Genomic DNA, 11,167 nt, shown 5'->3' with positions numbered 1-11,167 from the left:
CTTCCTTGTAGCTCACTCTTTCTCTCTTCCTCTCACTCACTCTTTCTCTTTCTCTCTTCCTCTCTCACACTCTTTCTCTCTCCGTCTTCCTCTCACACTGTTTCTCTTTCTCTCTTCCTTGTATCTTACTCTTTCTCTCTTTCTCTCTCTTACTCTATCTCTCTTTCACTGTCTTCCTCTCTCTCTCTCACTCTTTCTCCGTCTTCCTCGCTCTCACTCTTTCTCTCTTCCGCTCTCTCTCTTCCTCTCTCTCTCTCTCTCTCTCTCTATCTCCATTGCTGGACACATGATGCACCATCTTATCTTTCTTTTTGTCTTGCAGGCTGTGATTCACAAATGGACCAGCGTTGACACGCCACGGCTGTACATAGTTTTATTTGTTGTTGTTTTGTTTTAATAATATGTTTTATATGTAAATCTAAACAGGACTAAGATTCTTATTTGTTTAACCTCACAAGCATCTTTTTATTAATGCTTCGCAGAGGGACACTTCCGGGCCCAAGAAGGTTGTTGAGGGTATGCTGGTGATATGGGAAGAGGGTGCGGTACCTGCTAATGTGGGGAGACGCAGCGTGAAAGGGTTATCTCTCACAGAAAGAGCTCCGGTATATTTTCAGAAATACCTTGGATAGATACCAGCTGACGGACTGAATCATAAAAGGGCTCATAGAGTTTGACTTATGAAAAGTTCACACCCAGGCACGCAGAGGGACAGCTGCAGCCCGTCCGCTCGACTCACGGGGCCAAAACTACGAGCCATCCGCTCCCAAAGGAACAACAGCATAGAAGCTCGCAGAGGTACAGGCACATCAGTGTACTAGCTCGCAAAGGTAGAGAGCTGCGCGCCGACGGACTGGCTTCTAAAGGCATAGCTGCGAAGTGGTGATTTGGGCACAGGGAGTGTGAAAGGGCAATCTTTCTACTAGTGTCCTGGAGTGGAAGTCATGCTGCCTGGAGCTCACCTGTTTCTCCTTTATTGTTAATAAATCTTAAACCTTCACTCCGTCCAAATCATCATTACACAGAGTTCCGCTATATTAAATTGCTCCCGGAACCTTTCTTTTATATTTTCACTCGATGCGAGGCACAAGATGGCTGCTAACACTTCCCGGTTTGAAGTGTTAGCAGCCAATCAGAGGAAAGCTCGTGCTTGGCAGTTAGGCCACCGACCATATATATATATTTCTTTCCTTTAATATCTCAAAACACTACTGAACGGATTTACACCATTTCTACAAAAGCACGCTTTCTGGACCAAGACCTTTCTCCATGCCAAATTTGGCATAATTTCGTTCAGGGTTTCACCTGTAGCCTTGTCTAAAGTTTTGTATGGAAAATGCATTGAGAAAACACTCTTTGGGACCCCCCTTTTTTCTCAAACTCCCCTTGACCAATCAGCCCTAAACTTTCAAGATAGGAGCTGATCAAAAAAGAGAAACTTTTTTGGAAATTTTGTAAACATTCGTCAAACAACGCGAAAGTTATAAGCACATGGAGGGCTCCAGGGGATGGGCTGGGAAACACCCCTCCCAACATGAGTGAAGCCCCTGGACTGCAGGGACCCCAGCGAGCCCCAGCTATTTTTTTTTTTTTAATTCCCCCGAGACCTAGCCTACCCCAGGGTCTCATTAAAATAAAACGTAAGGAACCTGCAACCCCAGTGCGAATTGCGCCGATTTTATTAATTAAAATGCTTTCCTTGGCCCTGGTGGTCCTTCTGAGACCCCCTAAGCATGCCTATGGGGTCAGGATCTTTCCACCCTGCCACCTTTTCTTGTTTTATACCTTCATTTCTCAGTTTTCTGGTTACTTGCTTCTACCGAGTCACAAGATGGCTGCCAACACTTCCTGGTTTGGAGTGTTGCCAGCCAATCAAAGTGAAGCTCGTGCACAGGACTTAGGCTCCACCCAGATATCAAAACTTTTTTTTCTATTTTCTCAGCGACTACTGAATGGATTTACACCATTTAAAAAAAGATCGCTTTCTGATCCAAGCACTAGCTTTTGGCCAACTTTGGGGTAATTCCATTCAGTAGTTTCATCTGTAGCCTTGCACAAAGTTTCCTATGGGAAATAGATTTTTTCACTCTTATTTTTTGAATTTCTCAAAAAATACTGAACGGATTTACACCATACAAAAAAAGGTCGCTTTCTGAACCAAGCTCTACCTTTCTGCCAAATTTGGGGTAATTCCGTTCAGCAGTTCGGGCTGTAGCTCGTTGCAAAATTTCCTATGGAAATTAATATTGGAAAAACACATTTTGGGACCCCCCTTTTTTCTCAGCCCACGCTTGACAAATCACCCCCCAAACTTTCAGGAAAGGAGCTGACATTTTTTTGGTGAATCTCACAAAGATTTGTCAACCAATGCCAAAGTTATTAGCAAATCAAAAAATGCTTTTCCTATGGAAACTAGGTTGTAACCATAACTACCTACTGGCAACCGCCAGTAGGTAATATATATATATATATATATATATATATATTACCTACATATAGTTAGGATTGATTTCCATAGGGAAATCGCAACATTCTATTGGGAATAACTTTGGCGCCGGTTGAGGAATCTGCCTGAATTTTTCAGCAACTTTGCCTCGTGGCGCTCCGGTCCTTCCCTGAAAGTTTAGGGGGATTCGTCGAGCGGGGGGCCGAGATAAAAGGGGGGTCCCAAAACGTGTTTTCCCCATGTTAATTTCCATAGGGCGGTCTGTCGCACTTTTAGCTCGAACGGCTGAATGGATTTTCACCAACTTGGCAAAATTGTAGGGACTGGTACCCCGATGTGCCTTTGCTATGTCTCAAGATATATGCTCCAGTGGTTTTTATGAAAATTAACTTTAAAAAAATATATATTGGGCTACATTGGACTATATATATGTTAGAGCCCAAATGTAGCCCAATGTAGCCCAAAGATGGCCACCAGAGACAAAAAAAAACAAATGTAGCCCAAACATCAGCCAGATGTAGCCCAACTATAGCCCAATGACAATGTCCCAGAGTGTTCTAAAGAACAACTAGAACGCTAACAGTCTTACTTATGACAAAAGTATGGCACACCTGAAGTCATCTTGATTGGAATAAAGTGGTAACACTTAATACATTTAATTTGAAAAGGAACAAAATGAGGGGTTTCATTTTGCCATAGAAATTTATATATATATATATATATATATATATATATATATATATATATATATTACCTACTGGCGGTCGCCAGTAGGTATATATAGTTAGGATTTTTTCTCTATGGGTTTTTTGAAAATTCTATGTCTAATAACTTTGGCGTTTGTGGACGGAATTGGCTGAAATTTTCAGGAAAGTGGCACATTTTGTTTCTGAGCAGCCCTTGAAAATTTGGGGGGGGTTCGTCCAGTGGGGGCCGAGAAAAAAGGGGGGTCCCAAAACGTGTTTTTAACATTGAGTTTTCCATAGGGCGGTTGGCCTCACTTTTAGCCCGAACGGCTGAATGGATTTGCACGAAACTTGGCAAAATTGTAGGGACTGGTAGATGTGCCTTTTGTAGGTCTCAATATATGTGCTCCAGTGGATTTTGAGAAATTAACGTTTAAAAAAAGATATATATCTGTAAGCGCGGACCAGGCAGCGCTCTGGTTCGCGGACTTTTCGCGCAACGGAGCTTTGTGAAGCGAAGCTGATTGGTTCTCCGGCGTCTGTCAACATTCCAAACAGTCCGTAGCGGCCGCCATCTTGTCTCTCGGTAGGATCGAGAGACAAGAGGAGGTCAAAACAAAGGGGGAAATAACTATAAGGGGGCATAGTAGATCCTCGCTGACCCCCTAGGTTTGATGTGGAGGTTTTAAAAGGGCCCCGCGGGGCAAAAAAAAATAATACAAATAATAATTGAACGGCTGAATGGATTTGCACGAAACTTGGCAAAATATTAGGGACTGGTAGCCCGATGTGCCTTTGCTAGGTCTCAATATATGTGCTCCAGTGGATTTTGAGAAATTAACGTTCAAAAAAAGATATATATCTGTAACAGCGCTCCGCTTCGCGTAACGGAGGTTTGCGAAGCTGATTGGTCATTCTGTCACTGGGCTATAGTTGGGCTACATCTGGCTGATATTTGGGCTACATTTGTTTTTTTGTGTGTCTGGCGGCCATCTTTGGGCTACATTGGACTACATTGGGCTTCATTGGGCTACATTCGGCTAATTAGCAAATAGCTCATCGCAAACTAGGAATGGTAAAGAATCGCTATTTATTCCTTAAAGTTCGCTATTTAGGAAATGCAAATAACTTTGATGATACATATGGCGGTTCATCTCTAACAAGATAAGAAGCATAGGGATACATTTATGATGACTGGCGCATCACCAGGGATGTGTTAGTCATTCTGTGCCGCTGTTCCGTCACCTATGGTGTGCTGCATTTACAATGCGGCGCATCATGGGGCAAAAACAGCACAGATGCGTGATGTATCTGTGCCGTAAAGGTGGCGCATTGCTGGAGTTGTATCGCAAGTGTGATGAAGCTCCAGCAAGGGTCGGGGGTGCCCCTGTCGCAGGGTTTCTGTTCTCACACAGAACTGTGGACAGAGGATTGGAACCTCGGCGAATGCATTGCTGGAGTTGTATCGCAAGTGTGATGAAGCTCCAGCAAGGGTCGGGGGTGCCCCTGTCGCAGGGTTTCTGTTCTCACACAGAACTGTGGACAGAGGATTGGAACCTCGGCGAATTAGGGTGTCCCAAAACTCACGTTAGTAATCAAAAACTATTTAGCAAGCTAGGTACAGTGTCACATTGGATATAACAAACTCTCAATGTTTAGACAATCCAGAATATGAACTTATAGTACCTCAGGATACGTGGAACTCATGAACAGTCGGTCGTTATAGATTTCTTAGAAACCAGAACATGGAGTTAAGAAGAACAGATGTGTATTTGAAATGTTTATTTACTAATGCCGTCTTCTCAGGCGTAGTACCTTAGATAATAAAAGTACACATATTATCAGTAGCAAAATTACCAGCATAGTTACTAGTACATAAAAAGTGAATGGTGATAGTATGTTAACATGCTGTAAATGAATAAGAGTTAGCAACACTTATAAGCAGCCGCGGGCCGTGGAGGGAGTTACGGTGAGGCAGGGAGGCGGGGAGGGGGAGAAGCAGGGTGGAGAATACAAGTACACATATTATCAGTAGCAAAATTACCAGCATAGTTACTAGTACATAAAAAGCGAATGGTGACAGTATGTTAACATGCTGTAAATGAATAAGAGTTAGCAACACTTATAAGCAGCCGCGGGCCGTGGAGGGAGTTACGGTGGGGCAGGGAGGCGGGGAGGGGGAGGGGCAAGGTAGAGAGGGCTCCACCCTGCTTCTCCCCCTCCCCGCCTCCCTGCCCCATCGTAACTCCCTCCACGGCCCGCGGCTGCTTATATCTCACCCTCCCTAATACACATATTATATTATTTGCTAAGAAGGTCTCTTTGTGTTGGTTTAGGGCGTGCCCATACTTTAGTGTCTTAGATTTGAAGGAATCACATCAGCATACACCAGCTCTCTCTTCATGTGAACCGCATCAACTGTTGTGTATGTGTGTTCGGCAAAGCAATATAAAACCCGCCTCATGCCCAGAATTGGCAGAAGTTGCACTTATGTTATGAGTATGAAGTCGTGGAGATCAGACCTCATAACAATTCTGTATCGTGTTGTTCTTGAAACTTTAGCACTCGCTGTACAGATATAGTTTAACAAGTAAAGCAGATAGTAGACCAATAACATATTATTCTCATGTAAACCACGATGAACTACTAGGTGGAAAGCTAAAGCAACAACTAAGTGTCGTGTGCAGAAGTTGCAAAAAAGGAAAAATGGCGTTTAAACCGGTAATGAGCCCATGCTAACTTAACACGGTGTAAAGATATCCAGGACCTAGATGACACCTCCTCATGATCCGGAAACGAACTGAATAAGATAATAGAAGTGCCATCTCATGAGAGCAGATTGCAAGTTTATATGTGGACGGTCCGCAAGGTAAAGCATTAAAAACTAGGAAAATTCAATGCTAAAGAAAAATAAAACAGCCAAGTACTTTATCGAGTCTTAAGCCAATAGGCAAGGTAAATAATAAAAACTTGACAAATAAGTCAATGAATTGTCAATGAAATGCTAGTACTCAGCATATCAAACATGAAAAAGGTCTATGACATAACTGTGTATGCAAAATAAGCTGCAACAGCCTCCAATAGGAAGTCACCGTCTTCATCCGAAAACAGTTCAGCCATCCAATTTAAAAGCGGAAAAGAACATACGTGCTCTCCCAGCACCGGATCCTCTATCACCATCAGAGGACAGCTCGGTGGGTTTTCAAGAAAGCTCTGTTCCAAGAAAGACTGTGCTGCCGCCAGTAAATTCCAGGGACCAAGTAGTCCATGCATCAATGCCACAGCCATAATCCTTTCGCCAGGACAAACCAACTCGTGAGTAATGATAGGAGTCATCAGCTGATTAAAGTCGACGTCAGGAGAAACCGGTCCGCAGAGACACAAATCAATGGCCCAATCGAAATCACAGGTCAGGCAGTGAAATACAGGCTGGACACAGGTGAAGTAGGAGAACCGAAAAGATAATCCATATGCCGTGCTTAATATCGCCAACGGCATTGTGCCATAATATTCTAGCATGCGATTGCGGAACAGTGTCAGCAGCTGCAGGGTCGGAGGTTGCATAGGAGGGACATCCATATTTAAAAATGTAAAAAAGCACAAGAGCGTCCGCTGGTAATGCAAGTAAAAATGCCAATCCACGAACCAGAGTGCAGAAAATACAATGAAAGGAAGCAGGGATGACTCCAAAGATTTTCTCAAATGAAGTCACGAGACCACTGGTAACAACTTTAAAAAAGTGTGCCAGGGATTTTGTGGAGGATGCGTTAAAGATAGTCGGAAACATGTTGCTGAAATTGAAAGGCAAACCTGTGTACGGGTGTTCGCTATGTGAAGTACGAAAGTTTCACGGGCCGAACTCAAGGCCACCTCTCTCTGAGACAAAAGAGCTCTTATTCTTGCCATGCCGTTGAAACGTGTCCCAAGGTTGGTATTTGTGGCCAGATTGAAAACTCCCTATGTTCATGTGTGGGAGGAAATAGAACATTTCTGCAGCAAATAACCCGTTCACTTACTGTTACGATAAAAGGAATACTTTTAATTAACTCAGAACAATCTTCATTATTGAGCATCAAATAACTACCATTTTCCAACAACTTGAACGTGGGGATGATAGCAGGAACTGGCGTGCCTTGCAACACGCAAGCCATATTTGGTCGGTGTTTGTTGCATGAATCGTGTAACTGTATGTGCCTACACATTAGTGAATGATCTGGCGTCTCAGTGCATTCCTCTCCATTCAGATAAACTTCTTGATCATCTTTGAAACATCTGTATGTGTATGGAAGCGACCAGACCTCATGAACAAAAGCACTACCTAAAGGTTCATAACGACCTATTGGTATATATTTCATACAATTTGAAAACTTATATAAAGCAAAAGGCAGCGTTATTAAACCGTGGATAAGGCATGTTGCCAAAAAACCCGCAATCCTCTGCTGATGATGTCACTGAGCATGTCATGAATGATGTAATATGTGACATCATCAGCAGTGGATTATGGGTAATGGTATCTCTAGTTTACTCCCCTATAGCTGTCTTTCTTTTAACATAAGTGTGTGTTTCCTTCCCTTATACTTACTGTTTTTGGTTCGCTTCCAGTTCGCGTACCAGCGAGCGAACTAGGAAGCGAACTAAGAGAAATAGAGGTTGGCACAGTTCCAAATATTGTACCAATTTTTTAATAACGGGGAGGTAGTTCTGAAAAGAACTTTTTTTTTTATTTTTCTGAACATTTTTTTACTGTTTTTGAATTTTTCGGAACAGTTTTATATTTTTTTGGGTTTTTCTTGGAGGGGGCAATGAAAACGATTCATTGTAAAGGGCTCAACAGGAGCAACAAAACAAAAAAAAGAAGTATTTATTATTTTGGGCGTTTCGGACAAACTTGCATATGATAGTCAATAGCTCTGTTGATCAGAGTGATGCTTTTTTCTCCGTAGGAAATGAATCCATCGCAAAATGCGCAGGTGTGTTTTACATCACCAAATCTCATTTGTATATTTGGCACCATCTCCCTGCCCTCTGGTCCCGTTACTTCCGGTACAACAGATCTTCTGGCCATAATAGGGAGATTATCTAGGTCGTTCCGAAACTGTGCAGCACTGTAGTTGTTAGGATGCCACCTAGTCATATGGCGATGCATTGTGTAGTTTCCGAAACTGTATTTTTTGTCGGTCCCTCTGGACAGTCTATCTTGACATATAAGGCAAGTTACGTATCTTGCATTTACTTTTTTCTGACCTTTGGGAATTTTAAAAAATTGCCAAATGAAGTTTTCTTTCCGGTGAGACGTCTTGGGCTGCTCAGGCAAAAACTGCCTCTCTTCGTGCTCGTCCTCCTGTTCCTCTTCTTCTTCTTCTTGTTGAATTACAACTTGAGCAGGTGGTCCACTCTTCCTTGGATGTGGTGGAGGTGGTGGGGAAGCACCAGCTGAAGCTACTAAAGAAGCCATTGCTCAGTGATCACAAAGGGTCTTTCTCTCACAATGATGAAAGTCAGAGTGAGGAAAGAAGGAGGGATTTTCATCATTTGGGAAAAACAAGAGTTCTCAACCAATCAAAAGTGTTCATTTTAGATTATATGACCTAGTCTTACATCATTAGGAAACCAAAAGTGAAATGAACCAATGAAAAGTGTTATTACCAAGTCACATGACTTGCTGTGTTTACGTTAAGCGCTTTGCAGGGCCTCCCGGTTTGCTTCCAGAAACCTGCGCTTTGCGACTCGCTTCGCGTACCAGTTCGCTAACGTAGCACGTCATATGACGTATCACGCGACAACGTGAAACGTCATGCGGACGGGAGGCGTCACGATGTTGTTTTCTAACGCGGCACTTGCGGTAAAGAAACGTTTACCGGCTCGCGGTCTATTTCGCGGCATCAAGGTCAGCTAACGGGAAGCTTCCCGATTCGCGAAGCGGGAACGAAGAAAAAAAAATATTTAAAAAAAAAATTATTCATAAACATATAAAATATATTTTTGGATTTAAAGAAGAATACATTTTACAGCTACAGATATTAGCTGTTAAAAAACCAATGAAATTCACAGAAAAAACCATAGGTTATAGACCATATATAGTTAGGAATTAGCATTTACAAAACCTTGAAAATTCACTGAAAAAACCATAGGTTATAGACCATATATAGTTAGGAATTAGCATTTAGAAAACCTTATTTTACTCACACAAAACCATTGAAATTCCATATATAGTTAGTTGCACTAACTATATATCGCGCACCCGCAATCCACTGCTGATGATGTCACATATTACATCATTCATGACATGGTCAGTGACATCACTGATGACATCACTGATGACATCTCAAATGACATCACTGATGACAACATCCAGTGACTGTATGTTTCTGTAAAGTTAAAATATGTCTTAGATATTGAAGAATGAGTGGATGTATAAGTGTCTGGATGAAGGATTTAGTAGGTGCGTGACTGACTGTATGAGTGAGTGATTAAATGTGTCTCACTGAATGCATGGGTTAGTGACTAAACTGTCTTAATTTGTGCATCATTATGTCTGTTGTGATGTAAACTGCTGCATGTGTTGATCATTAGCTATACGAGAGGCTATATGTGTTATTAATTGGTTGCCCAAGTATTTCTATGGGAGATTGAGTTTGTGTGGGGGTGGCTGGGAGGTGTGTGACTCTGTGCATAGATGTGTGAGCAGTTGATTCACTAGGTGTATGAGTTCAAGAGTGCATGTGGAAAAAGCTACATGGGCGGTTGACTGTGTGCATGAGTGTATTGATGAGTGAATGGATATCTCAATGCTACATGTCATAGTAAGTACATATGTAAAACACAGTACATGTGAGAGTTGGCATATATAAATAACTGTGCATGAGAGCCACTGAATGTGTGAGTGGCTGTATGGATCATTGTGAACTTGTATCAGGGATTGTATAAGAGAGTAAATATGTGTTAGTATATGTTTGAATAAGTAAGGTGTGTATAACTGTATGGTTGAGGAAATGGAGGTGAGATTGTTTCTTTGCATGACTGACTAGGTGTGTGAGTAACTCCATGGATGAGTGACAGTGTGTGAGTGTCTGTATACACTGAGTGTATCTAAGGTTATATTAGAGTCTGAAGAGGTTTATCGTATTAGCACAAGAATGATGTCAAATGAGATGTCATCAGTGATGTCATCAGTGATGTCATTTGAGATGTCATCAGTGATGTCATCAGTGATGTCACTGACCATGTCATGAATGATGTAATATGTGACATCATCAGCAGTGGATTGCGGGTGCGCGATATATAGTTAGTGCAACTAACTATATATGGAATTTCAATGGTTTTGTGTGAGTAAAATAAGGTTTTCTAAATGCTAATTCCTAACTATATATGGTCTATAACCTATGGTTTTTTCAGTGAATATATATATATATATACATATATATATTACCTACTGGCGGTCGCCAGTAGGTATATATAGTTAGGATTGATTTCCATAGGGAAATCGCAACATTCTATTGGGAATAACTTTGGCGCCGGTTGAGGAATCTGCCTGAATTTTTCAGCAACTTTGCCCCGCGGCGCTCCGGTCCTTCCCTGAAAGTTTGGGGGGGATTCGTCAAGCGGGGGCTGAGATAAAAGGGGGGTCCCAAAACATGTTTTCCCCATGTTAATTTCCATAGGGCGGTCAGTCGCACTTTTAGCTCAAACGGCTGAATGGATTTTCACCAAACTTGGCAAAATTGTAGGGACTGGTAACCCGATGTGCCTTTGCTATGTCTCAAGATATGTGCTCCAGAGGATTTTGAGTAATTTAGGTTCAAAAAAATTTATATATTTATGGCCGCGCCCCGGTACGCGCACCGGGGAGCGCTCCGGGCGCGCCACGCGACTTGCGCACGGGAAGCTGATTGGTTCACGGGTGTCTGTAAACATTCGAAACAGTCCGCAGCGGCCGCCATCTTGTGTCTCGGTAGGATTGAGACACAAGAGGTGGCAAAAATCAAAGGGGGAAATGACCAAAAGGGGGCAGGGTAGACCCCCCCTGACCCCCTAG

Source organism: Lissotriton helveticus, chromosome 11 (genome assembly GCF_964261635.1).
Source record: "Lissotriton helveticus chromosome 11, aLisHel1.1, whole genome shotgun sequence".
Lineage (NCBI taxonomy): Eukaryota > Metazoa > Chordata > Amphibia > Caudata > Salamandridae > Lissotriton > Lissotriton helveticus.
Note: the sequence above shows the minus strand (reverse complement) of the source record.